The following is a 23,779-nucleotide window of genomic DNA, read 5'->3' as shown; positions in this document are numbered from 1 at the left end:
TAAGCCATTTAATCGGAAAGCAGGGTGACTGCTTGCTAAGTACCATCCTGCTGCTGTATTCTGCAAAACTTGCACCCTGCCTCCTATATGGGGTTTAAGTATGGGGTAAAAAATGTAAAAAGGAATTGAACCTGCTTGAAGCAGAAATCCTAAGAATTCTGTTTAGGATGCCCAAAACCCTCCCGATGCAATACATCTTATTGGAATGTAACATGATGCGAATATGTGATATTATGGAATATAAAGCAGCTGTGATGTATGTAAAATTATGTAATCTAAATAATGACACCACAACCTTAGAGGTATTGAAAGCATTTAGGTGCATTAACAGTAGTGACGATTTTGGAGTTTTGGGACATCTCAGGTCCACCTATAAAAAAGTGTCCCATGACGGAGAAAATGAGTGGGCAAGTTAAATGCAAGCAAGGATAAAGCACAATCCGAAACATGTGATACATAGTGCTGAAATGGAAATAGAAATTGTACGACTGATGTATGCGGGTCTTGACAATTGAAACAGCTGTATACATTATATGCCACTGTGAGAGCCTCACAATGATTAGAATGAAACATTTGAAAGCCTACAACAACTCAGTTGACGATGAGTATTTTAGTGTGATGTGGGATAAACTTCTAGGGGGCGATGATGTGAATTTCATTTAATTTATCACATGATGACATTTTGTGAGATTAAATCTACTTAGCCACCTTTCTTCTGCCATATTTTAGAGTTGGTCCTGTTTATCTGTTTTGTTTTGTATTGCTCATTGTAAATGTCTGTTTTTTATAATAATGGATTACGATGAATATATGTAAAGCCAGTTGTTGGCTGAATGCATTGTATTAAATAAATAAACAAATAACTAAAGTGATTGGTTAGCTGATGACATTGCATATATAAAGAGCTTAACTATCAATGAGTGTAGCGGTCTTTCTCTGCGTTTAGAAGTGAATGAGTCTAATTAACAACATGTCACAGTACCAAGCCTGATGGTGCATAGCTGAAGTTCCATGGTGAAATAATAAAATTGGCAAAATGGAAGGGATCATTTTTTCTTCTTACATATTCAGAGTCACATTAAATCAACCCATATCAAACCAATTATCTATCATAGCCAACGGCATGCAATCATCCCTCTTCTGTATCAACCTGCTCCATTGTTTTCACTGATTTCACATATTGCTGTATCACCTGCCTTGAAAGTATTTAAAGCCAGTTTATTCTGGCACTACAAATGTATAGGAACCTGTGGAAAAGGATTGGGCATGACATTGGCAAAACCCCTTGACGGACGGATCTGGTGAGGTTCTGAATGCAAAATAGATTGTAAATTTGCGGAATGGAGGCAGGTTAACATACAAGAGCAACATTACCACCATCTAGTCTGGACAATCAAAGGGCAAAAACCAGACAGAAATCAGAAGAATGCAGAAATGATGTTATGTGTCACAAAAAAAGCCAATTCGTAGTGAGAGAATTGGCCAACCTTGACAATACGAGATTTAAGATTCAACAAAAATCGAAATTGTAACCAATACAGAAGGATTCCGGAACAAGCACATGAGGAATGCCAATAGACAACAGAAATCAGAGCTAGAATTGGAATGGGGTGTAGAATGTGAGCAAGAGAATATGACACACAATGGGCCTAATCACGAGTTGGGCAGCAGCCCTTAACTCTGGTGGCAACAAAATTAGCACCGCCAATACTGCTCCTCCGGATCACGAGTTGGCACAAATACCACCAGCCACAAAATGAACCGGTGCTATTACAGCCAGTGCTATTATAGGAGGAGGTAATAAGCACCGTAAACACAGAGCGCAATTAAAGCCATATCACAAGTCCATGTACGGCGGTATTAGCACCGAACATTGGCACAAATACAGCTGGAGGTAAATGAACATAGGTTCCAGAAATGAAGCCACAGGTGCACCCAATGCACTCCAGATGGCTAAATAAGGTACACCTCTACCCCAAACATTGTTTTCAACAGCATGATATGATATGATATGATAGGTTATTTATAACATGCTTAATACCCAGAGGTTTCTAAGCGCGGACCCGGGGATCGAACCTGTCTTCCGCTGTGTCATCTTGGTTCTAAGGCAAGCACATTGCCCCTGATATATCCTCCCTGCCATTATTTGCTGCGAGCTGGGACAGGCAGCTGCTCATGCTGCACCTGGAAGTAGAGATACAGGACAACCAGGGCAGGGTACAGGGAGTATAGGAGGAGGAGGATGATGAGAGCCCAAGCAAGGCATGCACCCATCTCCAGGTTCAGGCCCTCACCCTGGACCCTCACTGACACCCAGTTGGTAACTCTCCACCACCTCAACAGGCAGACCATAACTGAACTGCTCGGTACCATAGAGGATGACCCAGGGAGCAGGTTAAACATTTGGACAGCCATTCCCCCACTGCTGGAGCTAGTTCCCGTACTACAATTTTTAGGTACTGGCACCGTCCAGCACTCTGTGGAGGGGATGCATGGCATGGCACAACCGACATTCTGTGCAGTGTGGGCCCAGGTGCTGGATGCCCTCCTGCGGCATCTGCGTCAGCACAATGCACTGCCCACCACCCCAGCTCAGGTGAATGCCAAGAAGGCAAAGTTCTATGCCATAGCCCAACTGCCAAATGTAATAGCAGTCCTGGACTGCACCCATGTTGCGTCGGTGTCCCCCCAGGCTCACAAAGCAGTCTACAGGAATTGGAAGCAATACCACTCCCTCAATGTGCAGGTGACCTATGACCCCAACCTCATCACCCACTGATGTGTCCGCTACGCAGGTTCCACCCACGACTCCATGGTTCTACAGAACAGCACACTGCCAGGATGCATGAGAGGCACAGTGAACAAAGAACGTGGATAGTGGGTGAATAAATCTGCCTGCATGCATGTACTGTGTAGCACCTGGCCAAATTTGGGTGAAAGCGATGAATGACACAAAGCATGTCCAGAGAAGCAAATGCAAATGTAGCACCTGGGCAGCCCCTGCACCAGCATCAGAGTACAGCCGAGAGTGCATGCACATTTTGGACACACTTGGACTGCATGCTGACAAACACATAATGCATCAATGCAAACCGCACTCATGACTACAGGTACCACAATGCATCATGCATGATCCAAAGCAATACCAAACAAATGCCAACATTGCATCGCACAACTGTAGGCCTGCCAGTGCCACAGTCATGCACCCCTGTACACCCACCCTGCAATGTTGCACAACTGCCCCCAGAAGGGTATGAAAGCCCAATGTAAAACCATGCATGCCACAAGCAAGAAAGCAATACACAGACCCAAGGCCGCCTACAGAAACAAATGTCACCAACAGACATATTAGAAAACATCTTCTGCAATGTAACAGGGTGCATGTGAAGGACAGATAATGCATGATATCAGTGACACAGCATGCACCAAAATTGTAGAGGCACATTCCATGTGATGAAGCCCCATATGCATGCACATGATGTCCATTGCTTTGACACAAAATGCTAGTCCACCAACACACATTTTACAGTGACTAATGTGTGTGCCTTTCCCCATGCAGGTGACTCTGGATACCTGTGGTTGGCCTTGCTGATGACCCTGTGTGTGATCCACAAACACTGCATGACAATGCATACAACCAGGCACACAGCAGGACCTGTGTGTGCATTGAGCGGACCTTTGGACTCCTGAAGGCACATTTTCACTGCCTATGTCATACAGGCGGAGCACTAATGTAAGCTCCTGAAAAAGTAGGGAAGACAGTACTTGTTTGTGCTATGTTGCACAACATTTGCATAAGGCACAATGTATCCCTACCCCCTGGTGTTGACATGCTGATGATGCAGTGTCTGACACATGTGCCTGTTAGGCGAATCACATGCAGTACCCTTTGGGAACACTACATGCAATTAAGACTACAAGTGTCAGTACAAATTCACCTGTGGTACAAGCATATACTACACAGTAAAGTGGTAGCAATGACTGAGCAGCTTAGAAGAAAAAGTAAGGTGTCTATACCTTACTTAAGACTGGTGCTCACAGTTGGCCCTTGTCAGGGCTGCATAGGTCAATTAAATATGTTTCCAAAAATTTCTACTTTTTCAAAGATGCACAGAGTTGGTAAAAAGTTTCACATAGGAAATGTTTAACTCACATTTCTAGTTTCCGTATCTCATGTTTGGCTCATATGTAGTGAGGCAACCCGAAATTATGTAGTTTGATGTATTAGTAAGTACTTATGCCAATGCATTTCGGTCTATGACCATCTTCAGGGCCGTACTTAAATTATATTCTAAATCAACTAGACAGTTGTAATCAGTAAGACAATCCATCATATTACAATAAAGATGTAAAACACATACCCTATGTTGATCTGAGTTATTGTGGTAGAAAAGGGAGCAAAAAAATGAAAACAATGTCAGAAAAGCTATACAATTTAGGGAGTCTAACTTATATTATCCCTTGTTTCTGAACAGTCTGTACCTGCTATGTTGTAGGAATCCTCTCGCCTACGTGCTCGTAAACGTTGTCTCCAATGCTCCTGTTTAACAATAGTAAAAGATTGTGTAAGTCCTTCTATCTATGGGTAGGGTATCTCTTATGTGTGTGTGTTTAAAGGAATCTCATACCTGCTGTTGCGAATACTCGCCTGCAGGACCGAACGCATTCGCTGAGTGAACGAAAGCGAAATGCGAGTGACTCCGGCCGCTATACTCGATTCCCTTGGAAACGTGGGCGGGGCGACGGGCAGCAGCGCGATCGCCGCCGCACGTATGCCTCGGGACCCACCTCTCCGTGGTGACACGGAAGGGCGGGGCTGTTTCCATGGGAACCTGTGATGTTTAGAGTACTGTGTCTGTGTTAATGCTTGTTATTAACCATCAATTTGGACGGAATGAGGTTAGTGGGTATGCAGATATGTCTACTAATGGGTCCCTCTAATTATGCACATTAGAGTGCCCCGTGAACGTCACAAAAGAATTGTCCTATAGTTAACCAGGATCTTAAAGTATAAGCAGTATCTTAAAAGTTTAAGCTCAATTGGAAAATCTAATCTAAAGGAAGGATTAGTCGCAATTCTCAAAAAAATCAGTTAAAGACAATCAAAAGTCAAAATCAAAAATTCTAAAATTCTTAAATTCCTCGCATTTGTATATCATGATGACCAAATCACGGAAATACAAATGTTCATCACATTTGTATATCATGAAAACAACAGTCTCAAGGTAAGTTCACAACACTCCGGAAAAGAAATTACATGTGTGCTTCTCTCTGTCTTAGAGGAAACACATGTAGTTGATCTCCTCATTGATTCCTTTGGGTGTCAGAGAGCTCAGTCTGTAAATCCAAAAGTCTCAAGTTGATCTAATCATTTTTGTGAATCTTCATGTTTCTCTCTTCTTTGGACTCTTTCTAAAATTACAAATTTAATTTGGGCCAAGTTATGTTGTTTATTCTGGAAGTGTCTTGCCACCGCTGAGCTTACAGTTTTATTCCTGATACAGGATCTATGTTCGTTCCACCTTGCTTTTGTGTAACGCTCACCTGGTATCCACAGGGACGTCACTCAGCCTGTTCTGACCTCTTACAATCTCGAACCCTTCCCTGGAGTCTACTCGACTGGAGACTGAATGCTTACTAATGCCTTTTTTCTGTTCTTTTCCCTTTTCCTTAGGAAGCAGCGTGCCGGGTTAGGGAATGACACCGCTGAAGATGCCCGCAGAACAGAAGAAGCAATGAATGATGGGCAGAAGTGCCGCAAGGTAAGGCTGTTCCTAACAGTGTTCTTGTTCTTGCAGGAGCTGAGCGCAGAAGAAAGATGCAGGCCTACTGGAGACCGATCCGAACACGTTGAGTGTCATGCTGCAGGTGCAGAAAACACAAAGCATGTTTCTCAGCCTTGGCGTGGCTTAAATAGTCTCTGGGTATCCCAGGTGTCTCTGGGCTGAACCACACCCAAAAGACTAGACTGCACATGCAGTTCTGGGAACCGAAATATGTGGGGGCATCCATCTTGTCCCCATCAATGCACTACAAGTCCAATCCCCAATGTTATCCTATGGGAGTGAGTGAGTCTGGTGCCACAAGCGCCATGTCTGACTCCAAGTGGGTCTTTGGAGGGATGGAGAGGCCCTTGAGGGCCATGTAGGTGATTGTGGCCTGGCTCCAGCCTGACATCTTGGAGGGCTGGGGACATGAGGGGCAGGAATCATGACATTTTGCTGTGCGCTGTGTTTGGCCAACATAATACAGTCCACATGGGCATTTGATCCCATAGATGATCCCTGGTGTGTTGTCAATCTGGAAAAATGAATACCCTTCATTTGAATGATAGACGTAACTTGATGGCCGTGGGCCAACCGTCTTATGCACCGAATTATAGAAATATAAACTGCTATGCTTGACCAACGAGCGGCCATTTTAAATGTAGCAAGAATCGCCATTTTGCTTGTTAACCATTGCTCATTGCTTTCTTGCGGATTCTGCTTACTCTGCTCAACTGTTAACATTGTTGTCTGAATATGAAAGGACAAGGTCGCGGGACTGAAGAGTTTGTTGAAACTCCTCATAAGTAGCCCAGAGAGGAATGCCCACGCTCCCTCTCTGTAGCCTTGGGAGAGAGCTGCAGGGCATTTAATCACTTCACAGCTGCCAGCCAGTCTCGTACGATGGTAGAATATGTTAGAATAATACAGCTAAAGGCTTGAATTATGCTTTTCTTACGGCCCCCCTTCGCAAAACCCTTTAGAACGTGTCGGCTCCCAGGACACGAATAGTACCTCATAGATAGCAAAGCTTGGAATGTGGCTCTTCCCCCGTGTGCAGCTTGATTCCAAGAACAGAACCACCGTGTTCTGTTCAACAACTAAAAGATGCCTCCGCACTTTCTAATTGCACATTGTTACTAGAATAGACATCGAAAATGTCATAATCGTCATACTCGTCGGATATGTCCATCGTCATCCCGAGTTCAAAGGAACTTAATAAAGAGGGGTGTTGAACATGACTTTGTTGATTGTATGATATGCATTTTGTATATCTGTAACTGATGTACGTAATTCGCTCTCTTGCGTCCCTCAAGGTCTAGGAAACTCACGTTGCGGGGCGTGAGATCAGAATTGGCCAATTGATACTATCTTTTGCTTGCAATAAACCCTAGCATTGGGAATTTGAACCTCGTGTCTGGCGCTTCTTTTCGTGTATGGTTATTGCCTTGTTTCCATAGCACAAGGGACCCGTAGGGGCCCCTTTCAAGATGGTGCCCGAATGGGGACCCTCCCCCACTTGCCCCATCGTATACGTTGTAACGGAGTAAAGGCGGAAGAATGGCGAGGACGGGACGGTCGAGCTGGGATCAAGAAGTGTACAGGGCGCCCTGTAGAAGTGAGGAGAGATTCCTTCCGCAGATCTGCACACATCTGATCCCTGATCGATGTACCGGGCCAGAGGGCAAAGGAGGCGAGGGTCCCGAGACGAGGCAGAAGCCAGAGAAGCGCAGACATGACGTTGGGAGAGGTTGCGTTAGAACAGGCGACTTGTTTTATCAGGTGAGTCATTCCCCGATTCAAAGAGAAACCTGATTTTTGGTAGAGTGTTGATTTTTCAAACTGAAACGTCCAGGTAAAAGTGGCTAACCAAAGGGGAAGGTTAAAGAAACATGCCTGGAGTACTGTCCACTTTAGCGGGGCTTTTCAGCTGCGGTAGACAGTCCTTGGAATATGGCCAAAGTGCACCGCCTGGGGGAACGCCGGCTTATGATATGTATGCAAAATATGGTGTGGGTGCGATAATATTTTGTGAAATTTGGCATAGACAAATTAGAAAGCAACCCGACCATCAGTGGCCGATTAATGGTAGTTTTGAGATTGGGAGGATAGATAACACAGAAAGGGTGCTAATTAGAAAGAAAGCGCGACCTGCAGCTTTTGAGACTGTCAAAGATTGGAGGAGGGAAGCAATGCTCCGACTTACGAGTAGAGAGAAGCATGGGTGTAGGCACAAACGAAGCTTGAGGTAGCAGAAGAGAAGGAAGAGGAGGAGTGGACTGCAAGTCTAAGACGGGAAGGGAGACATGACCAGATGAACATAGACAGAATATACCCGCAGCGGGAACTACACATAGCAGACGAATTAATGGAACATTTGTTAACTAACACGGGTCAAGGCCCAAAACCAGAATCGAAACCAAACACGCCAGCAGTGACTGCGCAGGCCCAACCAGTAGCTCTCATACCCCCTACCACAGCCCAAGCACTTCCCCTCATGCAAGCATTAACCCGAGCCCCGCCCACAGCGCGAGCACTCCCACAAGTTCATACCGCGGACACACAATTTCCCAGCACCCAGCAAGGCCCTTCACAGATGCCACCTGTGTCACTTGTCCCATCCGCACCTCCCGCTCTAGAGACAGATTCAGCACCATCCGCCCCTCCCGAAGTCGAAATTGAGACCGAGGAGGCGAGAGGCGGGGCTGAAGGAACAGGATTTGGACGGGTAACTCGAAGCGCGATCAGCAAAGAAAGAAAGATTGTATTACGGCAAGAGGCAGAAATGTACATAGAATGAAATGATGAGACGGCAGCATTGGCCTCATTGTATGGGTACCGAAGAAGAGATGAGAGACAGGTAGTGTTGGAATGCATGGGGGAACTTTTGGTGGGAGAATGGAAAAAGATACTTGGGAATTTACCGCCACAGCGATTGTTAGATTTGAATAAGTTAGCACGCAGTGAGCAAAGAGATGAGGATGTAAGGAAACATGTGCACAAATTGATTGAAGTAAAAAATGAAATGGAAGACAGATATGCTGAAATGTTTGCTACACCTGAGTATAGTAGAGAGTTTATTAAGAAAGGTAGGAAGGAGGCGTCAAAGTTGAATATGAAAAAATCATGGCCGAGAGTGTTTCCAGGTAGTACAAAGCATTTGCCGGTACCGGGACAAATAGGCGATAAACAAAGATTGCAGGTATGGGTAGGGGAAACAATGCGATGGATGTCGAACAAAAGAACGTCAGTAAAGGAAGTAAGTGAGATATGTAATGGGTACCCATTGGAGATGAGAAAAGAAGTGATGCAAACGATAGTAGGGGTGTTACTGCAGCAGGTCATTGGATACAATAGAGGTAGAGGAAACGCACAAGGCAGGGGAAATTTGAATAATATGCATGGGGTGTCATTGGGATTAAATCAATGTGCGTATTGTAAGGAGGAAGGACACTGGCGAGCGCAATGCCCGCACCTACAGAATAGAGGTGGTGTGAAAACAGAAAAATAATATGAGGCCGGGAAGCCCAAAAAGAAACACACCAACACAGGTTACAAAGAAACATACAAGTGCTTTATTTAAAGCTACAACAGTTACCAAGTCAATTGACAAACGGATAGCTATTCGGCTCTGAGTATAACATAACAAACTTAAACGAGGGTTCGATGTGTTAGTGAGAGGCCGCATATTGGAATACCCGTGCCTTTTATACAGTTTGTCCAGCTCTTGGCCAACCCTCTTGCGGGTTAACCATTCTGCGAAACAGGTCTTTGGCTTCCTTGCCAGGTCAATCCTTTCATATATGTATTTTGATTAGTTTCGCTGATATAAGTAGTACATTTACATATAGGTCAACGGTAGGACAAGGTCTCTTTTCGCGACCCCGACAAGCGGCCTGCAGGCATATTAATTATTCAGTTTGTACGGAGGTCTCAACGGCCAGAATCTTACTCAGAATGTCATTTGGCCTCCATTTTGATGTTCAGGGTGACTTCTACATAAAAAGAGAACCTAAAATGGCGGCTCAATCCAAGATGGCGGCTTACATTGGTTTCTCTAAGGTCAAGACCTTGCCGTGGAGTTTGTTAGCACATGATGTTTAGACAACTTGGCGTAGGCCAATACACATACAATTGTTACAATAGGAGGCATGATATTGTTTCTATTCCGATAAACCCTCCTTTTGGCCTATGCCAAGTGCTAATACCATTTCTAATGTCTTCGTAAATAACTCCATGCATTGTCGTCCATACATCCTGAATCGTTATCTGTAATATCTATAGCCATTAGGTCGTTCACCAGAACCTCTTGCAACACAAACTCTTTAGATGCTGTATCTGGGGCATACATTTTGTGCCCTATCGTGCCTGAGCGCAACATCCCCCTAGCATTGCACATATATGGGGTAGACATTGTATACAGCAACAAAGGAATAGCAGGATTCCCAAAACCATTATGACAGAAAGCACCTTCCAACCCCAGGATCGTAGAGAATCCCAAACCAAGCACTGATACTCCAATCTCCCACAGGAACGTGCACTTCTGAACTAACGACGTGCAAGTGCAGTATTGCTTTGAAAATTGTCGGTGAGGAATCTGGTACGAAAACACAACAAGCGGACCCCACTAATTTACATAATTTACGTTCTGCCAGAACGACATCTAATGCCATCCGGTTTTGGAGCACTATCAATCGTATTGCTTTCTGTTCCAGTGTCATATTGTAGAGTATATCCGTGGTCCGGTTGATGGTTCGCTCCAGTACTCTTACTAGCCCCCTAATATTTTCTGAATTTGCTATCTGTCCCCAAAATGGCACAACTGATTTTGTTATATCTCCCAATATTTGCCCAGGGGTATCTCCATTCTCGTCCCGCCTTGGGTGAGCCTTAGAAACTTCAAATGTGCTAGCTATGAATACCCCAGGTAACAGGATTCCTAAATAACAGGTTCCCTGCCAATCCTTGGGCAACCAGGGAAATGCTGTATTACCGCAAACGAAATAGACAGGCCCCCCTTCATACAGAGGCCTGTTCTCTCTGGTCAAATTTACAATGTTCACACAACCTTCAAAATCTCCCACTGACCGAGTGCCATTTCTTTGTACACAGAAGGGGACTGAATCGGGGCTATGGTTAATGGAGTAGGAAGGAGGCACAGCGTCCTTATTGCCTATCGGAGCCATTTTAAAGGAAATTAGAGTTTGGAAAGGAAGAGACAGTTTATCAGATGGCCTAATAGAAGCAACATTAGGCTTACTTCTATTTGCAAAAAGCGAGCATCCCAGGGGAGTCAATTCACATTTCTCAAAATTATTTAAATTAGTTCCGTCAAAGTTCCCTGAGATGCTATTATTCCAACGGCCAAAGAATAGTGCTCTAAGAGAGGCATAGCAAGCAGTCGTTAAAGGTAAAGGGTGAATATACCATCCTAGCCCCTTGTTCCCATGTTGCGGTAAATGGGTGCAAATCCAGCAATTACTCTTATTAAAAATGGCATGCGTTGAATTCATTATTATCATTAAAGTGTTATTATGGTACTTTCGTCTATGCTGGGAGTCCCTAGGTGACAAAGTATGAAGGTGTACAGAGGGAGTCAAAGCAGTAGGTACAATTTCAATTGGCAGAAGAGGCGCTAGAGGATACATTTCTTCAAAGTACCAGAGTCCCACAGCAGTAACTATACAAATTCCAATTACTATTATCACAACACAGCAATACGTTTTCGGGGCCCAGGCACATTGTTCATTGTCCGAGTTGGTCACCCCCTTATTTACAAGTCCAATGCGAGGAGCAGCGGTGGAGGTGGCAGGCATCACAGTTTCTCAATCGACGACCCCAATGTTCGTTGCTGGTGACACTACGGTCGCGCAACTTCTTAGTCCTTCCCCAACCCTAGCCAGCAGAATCCCCTTTCTTTCAAAACTTTCTTTTGCAAGAACAAAACTCTCAATGACTCTTTTTCTTCTCCAGATGCACAGGAAAAACCTGTGCCGTAGTTCTATTTTCTTCGTCGAAGGTCGTACTTGGTGTTTCCCGGTACTGTTTGATCCGGAAATAAGGTAATGTCACTTCCTGAGGGAAGCAACGTATCAGAGGCGACGGAAGTCGCAGAACTTGAAACAACGTTTTCCGGAAGTGACCTTTCCAAAGAGTGTGGAGACAAAATGGACTGTTCCCCAAGCTCCACGGGTTCAGAGAGATTCTCCGACACACTCACAGCGCTATTGGCTACTCCAGGATCTGAGATTGTAGCATCAGCGAGGGGTTCTGCTTCTTCTGTAACGTGTGGCGTCGGGTGAGGAAGTTTCTTGACATGCGTCGCGTGGATCCAATGCTTCTTTCCAGCCACCCGCACTGCTGTCTGGGTGACCAACAGCACCCGGTAGGGTCCCTGCCAGCGAGGTGTGAGGCAGGAAGACCTTTCGTAGGCCTTCACCAGGACCCAACTTCCAGGCTCAATATTGTGCCCTGGGCCCGTAAACCGTACAGGTAAAGCTGATTGAACCTTATGATAAATGAGATACAGATTTTTAGTCAACTGGTTACAATAGTCTACAAGCAATACATTTTCAACCTCCCTCAGTGCTTTAGGCTTCGGAAGACCCCAAATATTAGCAGGCCTCCCCATCACTACCTCAAATGGAGAGAGCCCAGTCTTAGTTTGAGGTGTGGCACGCATGGCTAACAATACAATAGGTAAGGCGTCCGGTCATTTCAGTTTGGTGCCGGCGCATGTTTTAGCAAGCTTATTCTTTAGGATACCGTTATGTCTCCCTACCAACCCAGCACTTTGAGGATGTCTAGCCGAGTGAAATCGCTTTTCAATGTGTAACGCTGTGCATATCTGCAAAATTACTGCTGCAACAAAATGGGGACCGTTGTCTGACCAAATTACTCTTGGCAGCCCAAATCGTGGAAAGAATTCTTTTACCATAGTCTTTGCAGTGGTCATGGCAGTAGCATCCTTAACGGGGAAAGCCTCAACCCATTTACTAAAAGCACAAATAATCACAAGGACATATTTTAGATTGTTACACCGTCCATCTCAATAAAATCAAAGTGGATGACCTCGAAGGGAGCAGAAGGAGGCCCAAAACTACCCCTTGGAGTTACTGTCCCCTTCCCCACAATGTGCTGTAAGCATATCATGCAATTTTCAACATAGCGCTGCGCGATCTTCAAAACTTTATCATTTACCCAGACTTGTTCTAACATTTTCGTGATCTGTTGAGCACACACATGCCTAGGCCTGTGTGCCATCGTAACCATCGCCAGCACATATGAATCAGGGAGCAACCATTTCCCTTCAGATGTATCCACCCAACACCCATCTTCATCTAGTTTCCCCATCCCTTCGGCCCACCTTTTAGAATCCTCTATCGTGGCATCAGCTTGGATATCTCGTACAGACCCAATACCATCATCCATTACATAGGCATCTTTTGTTTCTCTTAGAGCATACATGTCTGCGCTAAGGTCTGTGGCCGTTTGCCTGGCTATCTGGTCAGCAAAAGCGTTCCTTTTTCCCACATCATCTATGACCTTACGATGCGCTGCACATTTCATGATCGCTAACTGACTAGGGAGCGCGAGTGCCGAGAGCAATTGCACTATCAGGGGGCCATGCTAAATCTTGGTTTCCGACCAGAGCCTCCCAAAGTTGTGAGCCACCCCAAAGGCGTACTGGCTATCAGTATATATGTTTACTGTATGCCCTTCGGAGTGTTCACAAGCTCGGGTCAACGCTATAATCTCTGCGGCCTGCACAGAGTTATGCGGAATTCTCTTAGTTTCAACAACCGTACTCAACGTAGTAACTGCATAGGCAGCTGTAGATGTACCATCCGGGAGTTTGAAGCAGGAGCCATCACAAAACAGCTCCCCTTCCGCATTGCCCAAAGGAGTATCTATAAGGTCTATCCTGCCCTTCGTTTCCTGTTCAGTAGTATACAGACAGTCATGTGATTCTTCAGCACCGCAAACATTATTTTGCGGGAAAGGTAGGAGTTCAGCCGGATTAAGAACACAACACCTCTTAATTTGAATGTGAGGGGCAAACAAAGTTAATTCATACCTCGTCAGACGTGCAGAGGTGAGGTGCTGTGTTTGAGTTTTATTCAATAGGACATCTACAGAGTGAGGTACCATCGGGGTTAAGTCATGGCCTAGGACCATTCCCTCACTCTGTTTTACAGACGCGGCAGCATCAGCGACAGCTTGCAAACATCTTGGCAAAGTGCATGCGACAGGATCAAGGGCGGAAGAGTAGTAGTGTGGGATGTTTTTACCCATGCATCCGAGCCCTACCTCAAAAACTGTGCAGTACTGGCATTGAAAACATCATGATGGCCAGAGCTTCCCAGAAAATGCCCAGGGAAGTGCATGAAGAATAGGCCGCCACCCATTTTGCCGATGTTATGGGCACAGAAGGGCACTGCCTAAAAACACTATTGGACTACCCACACAGTAGCCTGAAACCATTGGGAATGGCAATGCTGATTGCCAAAAGCAACCTAGAATTGTGGGGAATTCATTTTCTTAAATCCCAAAAATGGGTGCATTACCAGTACTCACCACTATCAGAAAGCCGGCGTTTTAAAACAACACCAGACTTTTTTTTTTGTGTGTAAAACTGAATAAATGAACCCAAAGCAGGCCAAAGAAAGACTTACTGAGGGGTGGATACAATGTAAAGTTATATTCTGAAGTGACTTGAAGGTTTATAACAAGACTGGCTGAGCTGTGGATTTCAGCAGTTTAAGTAAATTTGGACTGAAAGACACTAAAAATCTAAATGTTTAAAAGAAATGAGTGACCTACTTTTGAGTGTCACATAGGTTGCAATTGTTTAAATGTCATAGTTTTAAACTTAGAATCAGCATTCTAGCTTCATATGTAAAAATGGTTAGTTTTATTTGAATGGAGAAAACTGGGTAACTAAAAGTGACATTAGCTGGGGCCTGGCTTAAGGAACTGAATTCTGCCCACCAGCTACCCCCGACAGGAGATGAGACTTGCACAACAGCTGTGTTCCCAGGCCTAGCTGCTTTTTGCTGCTCCCACCAAAAGGGATATGACACTTCTCTGATTGAATTACCTGGGCTCTGCAGGAAATTGAACAAAGCCCTGTCCTGACTCAGGCAAATGTTTTATTATGGGGGCCATAAAAGTGGCTTCCTCCTGGAAGGAAAGGGGAGGAGCACTGCCTGTGAGAGCAAGCTGGCTTGGCAGAACTGGAAAAACCAGAAATTCAACCTTGTGCTGGGGGAAACCACACCCCTTTGGGGCCAGAACATAACTCTAAAAAGATGGATCATTCATAGAGCGGACTTGTGAAAATTATTTAAATGATACCATAATTCTTGTGATTTTTCTGCCCACATTTTAAGAGGTTTTTAGAACCGGTGGTATGATCTGGGGGCAAACTAGCAGTTAAGAGGGTATTACTTAAAATATATGCATGTTAAAAATCTGACACTTCATCAATTAATGTCCATACTCCTTGCACACATGTGTATAAATTTGAGGTAATGTCCGATATTACGAAACCAGTTAAAAAGTGCAAAATGTTGCCATTTCTCAATGCAAGCTCTCAGGAAGAGCAGATTTGTACAGGGTGTACCTCCTGTGATATGTGATGGGTGCATGTAATTTTAAACAAATGTGTACCTGTGCAAATATGTCTTTTGGGTCAAAATATAGATTGTGTATAATTTGACAGGGGTGGGTTCTCTGTATCATAAACAGAGCTCATCATGATGACACTTCATTTCATTCCCCCAATCAAGGGGAAGAGGATGAAGTGGCCAATGACAAGTGGAGAGGGGTAGGGCCTAGGAAGCTAGCCTCTCCACCCATTTTCAAAACACATAAAAGCAGACAGTCAGGACAGATAGAGACATTCAATTCCATCTGCTGCAGGACGCTCTGCCGGGAAAATCCATACTTTACCTCCATCAACCTCCATAGAGCCAACATAGAGACTTCAATCTATCCACCTTCAGAGACCAAGACTTTACTTCAGAATTTGTAGCAGAGAGGTCAACTACAAGCTAAATCCCTCTTTAGCAGGCCTCAAATCATTGCCACTATTCACAGCCAGGCGAGTTGTTTGAATTCTTTGCAAGAACCCTTGCCATTTGCCAGAGAGCAGTGTTGTATCCAGAGAGAGACCAGCTGAACCGGAGACCGCTGTATCCGGACCCACAGACCTGATCAGAACCAGAGACCCAGACCAGACCAGCAGAGTAGAGCTGACCCAGACGCTGTGCGCAGAGACCGTCCGTGGCGAGTGAAGAAAACCTGACCAGATCCATGGCGAGGCCCATTTATTTCAAAAATATATTGTGAGTACCTAGCAGAACTGTGCAGAACCAATCTCTTAGTTAAAATAATATAATTCAATCTATTTTAATCTAACCAGAACTGTCTCCTAACTGTCACCTGTCATTTGCAAAGCTGTCACCTGCCATTTTCTAGTTGCTCGCTGTCACTTGTCTTTTTGAACTTTAAAATTTCAAATCTGAAAAACGACCTTTACCATATCGCTCATATCTCTGTGACCGTTTGTCTTAGAGACTTGCAGGAACTTTCCTCTGAAAGCTGGGAATCTTGGCTTTTCAACCTAGAACCGCATTCCTATTCCCTACACTTTTGCCGCAATCGCGAACTACGCACTCGCGAATTTTACCGCGATTTGCACATTTCTCCACTTGTGAAAACAGCAGCTTCTTTGCTTTCCTTGCTAAAAATTCATTTGCCTCTTAAGAACCATCCTAGATCCTTGCTAAAGTGAGCCTGAACTCATCCCAAGTATATTTCACTCACCCTGAACCTCTAGAGGGAATTAAAAGCATTTTAGCATATTTTTCACTTCATTGCGAGCACATATAAAAGCATTTTGGGCCTGTGTTTCAAACTTCTGTAGTCTAAGCTTGCTAGGGTGAACTGTATCACATTTGATTGCATTTCTGAGAACTGTGTGCCTTCCTTCCATTTCCTTGCATTGTATAAAGGGGGGAGTGGATTGCCAGAGAAGAGTGATTACATTGTTTTGTTGAAACCCTATCAAGTTATTTTCTGTACTGCATTTCATACCACATTGCATCCATTTGAAACCATCAAAGTATTGTTGCTATCGTATCCATCCTATAACCACTCGTCATTGATTATAAAGAAGTGTGCTAGTGCCAGACTATCCATTATTGATTACTGCTCAGATTCAGTGTCATATTCAATTATTAATTTATTATAAAGCGTGACATATATATATATATTGTTTAAATTATCAAATAAACCTTTAAACTTGCAAAACAGAACTACTTCTTGGCTCAGTAGTAACAGGGGGATTCCAAGAGAGGGGTGTTATATAGGGGTAGTCATCCAGAACGCATGAACTGGACATAAAGATATATCAATAAGGGTTTCCATTCAGTATCCCAGACTAGGCATTGACTTAGCTGTAGTGTTGAATTGAATCCTCTTACAAATTGGGGCCTCGAGCGGGACGTTTGGGTTAGATCTACCATTTGTGCAGATTTATACAGCGTGCCAGCTGACCAGATACACATATCCGGTCGGATCACCACGCTGTGTTACGCTGTAAAGCACTCCTCAAAGGAACGCTCTAAGGAAAAGGTCTGTTTTGCAAAAATAAAATACAAACTTCTGTAAGTCAGGAAGGAACTCAAATCTCTAGAATGACGACCTTAGTAGACATGAAAATAGCTAGAGAGCACTTCTTACATAAGTTATTTGTGAGAGGTGAGTGGACTCATCAGGACCAGACGGTCTGGTTGCAAGCAATCGCACCCCAGATCACGGAAACAGGGTCAGATATATGGAGAGACCAGGGTCCCATACATGTGGCCCTGAGTGAACTATATATGTCCTCTAAGGCCAAGGATGAGCACAACAAGATTGCCAGGGTAGCGGCATATTTATATTTACATATGGGAGCCATGCAGGACAAATGTGCTGAAGGCCAAGATCTGGCGAGTAGGCAACTGCTGGCATTACAGAAGGCCCAATCTGATCTGGACTCTTCTGAGCAGAGGCTGCAGAGGAGCCAGGAGTCAGAAAATGATAGTAGGCAGTATATCATTAAAATAAAGGAGGACATGGATATACTGCAACAGGAAAAGGCTGACCAGGATACTAGATTTCTGGCCCTGCAGAAGGAGCACCAAGACAGTTTGGACTCCTTACTGCAGAGCCAGAAAAAGCTGGAGCAACAATTAGACTTTAACAGGGCATGCACGGAGCAGGTAGCCACCCTGCAAAGTCATCTAGATAGAGTGAAGGCAGAGAGCAACAAGCTGATTTTGAAAGACCTGGATACCCAGGCAGAGTTTGATGAAGAACGCCAGAAAGCTGGTGCCTTTCAAAGGCAGAGGGACGACCTGGCGGCACAAATGCAGGCTCTTAGCCAGGAAAGAGACGCCTTAGGCCAGGAAGTCTGCCATTTAAAAAGAAAAACAGAAGAAAATCACTTGGCCCTCCAGGGGCTGGGTGACCTCCAAAAAGAACGCCAGAACTTGTTAGAACACACCAGGAGGGTGGAGGATGCTCTGGCAAGAAAGGAGCAGGCCAATAGGGACACAGCTCAGGAGGTAGCCCTCCTGCAGCAAAGACTGGCCCAGTGCTCCAGGACCAATCAGGAGGCACAGAGAGAGAATGAGGCTCTCTGCCAGCACAATGATAGACTCCAACAACAGGTAGCGATGCAGGAGAGACTGATAGAGTCTAGTAAGGCCTTAACTGAGGAACTGAAGGCGCAGGCTCTTGCATTGCAGCAGGGAGCAGGGGCGGATAGAGATGAGGTTCGCTGGGAAAGAGAAACTCCTGAGCATAACCCCAGGAGCCCTAGTACCAGAGGCCTTTATCGCTCTCAGTCCCTGGACTCTGCCACCCCCATGTCCCCTGGCGCACATGAGCACAGGGCCACAGGGATGGCAGATTACTATCCAGCCAGAAGCATGGGGCTCATAGGCCAGCACCACCGAGGAATGGAGGGGCGGGCATCCGGGTATGGGCACCCAAGCACAGTGCAATTTAACGGGGAACCCCAGGAGAGTAGGCCCATTAAGGGCATCCTGAAAACCTCTGCCCAGTTAGGTCAGTGGGGGGGTACCCATCAAATCCTGGCAGCAAGGAGGGATCTGAAGACTCCTCTGAGCGGTACAGGACACAGGAGACCAGGTCCCCACATTCTGCCAGCCATTCCCAGGCTCGCAGAATCCGGGAAAACCTGGAAGAACAGACGGGAACCTCTGGGAGCAGTGCCTCTGAGTCAGAAGATGAATGGACCAGGGCCAATAAGACAAAAAGGGCCTTGCTTAAGGACCCCTTAAAGCAGATTAAGGCAATCAGGAGCGTCATCACGCCTTATCATAAGAACGCCAAGTATTCTGTTTGGGAGCACTTAGAGTTGTTTGAGCAAATGATGGAGACTTTCCATTTGAAGGACAGCCAAAGCTGTATTCAATATGTAAAGTGGACCTTCTCCCCGGAATACTCCAGTTTCTTTGCGGGGCTGGAGGACCAAAATCATTTAAGATGGTCCACCTATAAGGCGGCCATCTTGAAACATTTTTCTACTCATAGAAATCCTCAAGAGGCTCGCAAGGCAGCCTACAATTTACAATGTGGGGAGGATCAGGCCCCACAAGAATTTGTGCAGGAGTTAAAGCGTGCTTTTGCACAGACCACAAGAAGGGTGCGCACGGATAGCAGAGAATTTATTAATACGTTTTTCCATGCCTTGCCCAAATACATAATGACCCAGCTCGTGAGGGATTTTCACGAGAAAAGATCTTTAGACTGGGTCATTGAACAGGCGACCCGGATCTATGAGGTGCAGAAGCCAATAGAAAATAAAAATAATGCGCACAAAAACCCCAAAGTCAACAACACCCCTGCTGTTGCCAAGGTGGCAGAGGTAAAGGTCACCCCCGTTTTAGAGTTGGAGATGGGGGGGCCTAAAAACCTACCTGCACCTAATAATGCTAGGCCCAGAAGGTCCTCGGGCCAGTCACAGACAGGGAGCCAGGGAGGCAAATGGGGTCCCTCGCTCTCCTGATTATGTAAGCCCCCGTTACAAGGGAAACAGACCCATCCTGGGTTATCTGTGGACTCCTCCAGCCCAAGGGGGGGGGGGATCCAGCCAAGCACCTAACCCAGAGAACTTCCCTCCCAACTTCTCACAGGAGGGCAGAAACTCACCAAACCCTGGGCAGAACTTCTTCCCCAGGTATCCACCCAACTTCCAGCCCCAAAATCCTCCACCCTTCTTTCCCCAATTCCCTGAGCCCAGACAACCAAATCCAGGAGAGGGGAGGCCAAGGGCGGAGGGGTATCCAAATCTTCCCAACCAGGGGTACTACCAAAGAATGGATAGCTACCCTTCCCGGGATCAGCCCAGGGGACAAAACAGGGCCCCGTATCAGCCTGAGCGGGTTTCCCAGTTAGAGCGCCAGGTTCAAAACATGGCGCGGGATCTGGGTCACATACTGAGGGCTCAGCAGAACCCTCAGATCGGCATGCCGGCGCAGAACGCACCCAACTCTGGACCTGGTGCTCCAGAACAATGACGGGGGCAGCACCCTGATAACTCACCAGTTCCCAGGGAGGAGTCACAAGAGGAAGGGGGGTGTAAAGCCTTGGAGGAAGCTTCCTTCCTCACTTGTAAACAGCCCCTGGAAACCCAGGAACCGGAAACAAAATCTCCTGCCCCTGAAAGTCTGCCTCCTAAGGAGCAGAGGGGGGGTAGGAGAAACAAAAGACCCAAACAGACACAGTTTGAGGAGGAGGTACAGATCTTCCAATTTGAGGGAGAGGGATCCTCAGAGGATCCTGGGAAAAGGATCTTCTCCTTCAGAGAGGGGGGAACTCCTCCCAAAGAAAAATGGGTCCCTAGGGATGCAAATCCAGACTGGGGAGATGTGGAGACTGAGCTACCGCCGCCCACCATCTCATCCCAGAACCAACCGCAAGAAAATCCCCTGGTTCAAACCCATCCTGATGACTGCCTCTAAAAAGGGCGGGGCGTCCCAGAACCGGAACCAGGGGAACCCACAATGGCTCTGATCTCCAGTTGCCAACTTTTTCTTTCAGATTCCCAAGGCTCTCCACAGAATTCTGCCCAAATCTCTTCGCTAGCGATGTCCAAAACCAGAAAGTTAGCCCACCAGTTGTCCAAAAATGTGCATTATCTGTGCCCCCTTGAGGAGAAGGAGGGAAGATACTATGCCCCGGTACAAGTACAGGGGCAGGGTACAATTTTGGCACTGGTGGACACTGGATCTCAAGCTACCATTCTGTCCAGAAGGGCCTTTGACAAACTGAATGCAGGAAGGGGAGAGAATTACCAAATTCCTCTCACCTCTCTTCCTGGACAACCGCAGAACTTTGACAGGAAGGAAATTCCCGTTGAGGGGACTGCAGACTTGGACATTAAGATCGGGCGACACAAGGTGAAACACCCGGTCATAGTAGTGACTCCAGAGGGCACCCCTTGTTTACTGGGGAATGACCTCCTGAGGAGGTTGTCACCCTTGATAGATTGCGTAAACAAGGTCCTCTGGACCCAGACTAGCCGACCAATAAAATTAAAACAGAGTGTCAACCATGTTAGTTTAAACGGCACCTGCCACATGGTTGAACAAAAATCTGACCAAGTAGAATTTCACTTCCAGAATAGCCAAATTCCAGACGTGACAGTAATAGCAGTAGGACAACAGACTGGTGATGGAGGGTCCTCTCTATTTCTGAAAATCAACCTTCCTTCCAGTCTAAAGTGGTACTCCACGCTGGAAGGAAACACTCTGAGATTCTATACTAATCCACAATCAGAAACTCCCACTCCTATAGTCCAGAAAGATGTGAAATCAGCTCAGAGCCTGGCTGATATTCAGCAAATTGGAGAGCAGTTGTTCATCCCTGTCCAATTAAATGATGGGAAGGACTCTGTTGTCGCTCGAGTGTGTGTGAACAACGGTAAGAGCTTCATCAGCGAAGCCATGTTCCGCCAACTCCCAAAAGATCCAGCCATTCCCACATTCAAACTGATAGACGAATGGGAAATGGACCTGGAAGCACCTAATTCCAAACAGCTCCTGCCAAGCAGGTGTATGCTCAAAATCTCGATTGGCAACAAGAGCATAGTCCATAATTGTTGGGTCGTGCGAGACGTCACTGCCGCCTTTTACTTAGGCAGTGACATTCTCAATCGCTTTGCCATTAGTTTGGACCTAATAAACTTCAAAGCTTGGTCCCAATTAGCGGATAATCCCATGGGCTTTGATGATCCAGAAAAAGCATTTAGGTCAGCTCAATTGCTACCTTATGCAGTTGAAATTCAGATCAAAGAGGAAGTCACCATCCCAGAAAGGACCCGACAATTCTCCCTGGAAGTGAAAGTTAAAAGAGGACAATATCTGCAAAACCCTGATGCTTACATACATCTAAACGCTTCTCTCCAACAGCAAGGGTTGGGGGTAAACCCAACTCCATTAGTCAACATAGAACATGACACCATTCCAATAGAGGTGGATTATTACTCTAGCCGCAGGCACCATTATTGGAATGGCGGTTGATGACCAACATTTTTCCATAGATTTAGGTAATGAACTGTTAGGGCCAATCCTGCTTTGACAGTGACAGTGATGACAATACAACACCAGACAGGATTTTTACCCGGCATGGGGGGAACTTCCTGGTGTACACTTCTTGCCCTTATGGTAAGGAAGATGTGACTTGTGACTTCAGGAGGGATGAGGTGATTTTCCAGGTCCAGGAGGGCTGCCTTTCCCACCTGAAGCCTCCAGTCCAAATCAGCACTCTGACCAGGGACTTCTCCACCCAGCTGGAGGAGGCCGCTGAAATAGCCAAACCAGAAGTCTTTCCAGGCTTCAGGCAGATGGTGGAAGAGAGAGTCAACCTAGCTGATGCCTGTGTGACTCTGGAACAAAAGCAAAAGTTGAAACAAGTTTTCTTGGATTTCCAAGATCTCTTTGCAGTAGACTCATATGACTGTGGCCGCACCGACATCCTCACAACAACAATCCCCACGGACCCTGGCATGACTCCTGTGTTTGTGAAGCAATATCGCTTGCCTCTCGCATCAATGGAGTCCCTTACTGAAATAATTAAGAAACTTGAGTCCCGGGGAATAATCCGTCCAGTCCACAGCACCTTCAATAATCTGGTGCTGGGAATATTAAAGCCAAACGGCCAGTGGAGACTCTGAGCTGACCTCAGGGAGCTCAACAAATGGGTCCATACTTCCCGATGGCCTCTTCCCTACATTGACCAAGGGCTGGCCCAGATTCAGAGGTCACAGGTATTCACTGCAATAGACCTGACCAATGGATACTGGACTGTGCCTGTCAGTAGGGAGGACCAATACAAACTGGCTTTTACCTTTGGGGGCCTGCAGTACACATGGACCCGGACTCCCTTCGGATACATTAACTCCGGTAATGAGTTCAACATTTTCCTACATAAGGCCATGCCCGACCTGGGTGCGAGGGGTAACCTGGCTTATGTAAATGATGTCCTCATCAAAAGTTCATCTGTGGAGGAACACATAGCGGAGATCCGTTATGTTCTGACCCAGTTGAGGGCCGCCGGAGCAAAACTTTCCTTTCAGAAAGCACAGTGGTGTAGAACCCGTGTTAATTTCTTGGGGCATGAGATTACTCCTCAGGGTCTCTGTCCCCAGGAAATAAAGTGGAAGCACTTCAGAAACTGAAAGACCCCACAGCTCTGCGGGAACTAAGGAGCCTCCTTGGACTGACTAATTACAGCAGAAAGTTCATTGAGGGCTACGCAGAGATAATCAGACCCCTGATTCATCTCCTGAAGGGGGAGGTCAAGTGGGAATGGGGTCCAGAACAAGCCGAGGTGGTAAAACAACTCAAAAGAAGCCTCTCACAAGCGCCTTGCCTAGCTTACCCTGTCAGAAACAAGGAGTTCTTCCTGGAGACGGGGTTCTCTAATACGTGCTTGAC

The sequence above is a fragment of the Ambystoma mexicanum genome, chromosome 7p, assembly GCF_040938575.1.
Source record: "Ambystoma mexicanum isolate Mex_15411 chromosome 7p, UKY_AmexF1_1, whole genome shotgun sequence".
NCBI classification, from domain to species: Eukaryota; Metazoa; Chordata; class Amphibia; order Caudata; family Ambystomatidae; genus Ambystoma; species Ambystoma mexicanum.
The sequence above is the reverse complement of the archived record's forward strand: the minus strand, read 5'-3'. Positions refer to the sequence as shown.